Genomic DNA, 291 nt, shown 5'->3' with positions numbered 1-291 from the left:
CCAGGGAGGGCAGGCAGCTCCCCGGCTGCTTCCCATGAAAGGCATTCTGCACCAAGGAGGCCAGGAGCAGCATCGACCTGGGGAAGGGGGTGCCATCCCCAGGGACACGGGGCTGGCAGGAGGAGAGGACGCGGTACCTGTGGAAGGCAGAGAAGAGGCTGCTGGGGGCGAGCAGGATGGGGCCCTTGGGGAGCGCACAGCCCTGCTCGTTGACCCATTTGAGGTAGCCTTTGGTGATGTGCGCCATGCCGATGGCTCGGGCTGAGCAGTACAGGAACTTGTAGCCATTCC

This window comes from Nestor notabilis, unplaced genomic scaffold (genome assembly GCF_000696875.1).
Source record: "Nestor notabilis isolate BGI_N333 unplaced genomic scaffold, ASM69687v1 scaffold19811, whole genome shotgun sequence".
Taxonomy (NCBI): Eukaryota; Metazoa; Chordata; class Aves; order Psittaciformes; family Psittacidae; genus Nestor; species Nestor notabilis.
This window is presented reverse-complemented; position numbering follows the sequence as displayed.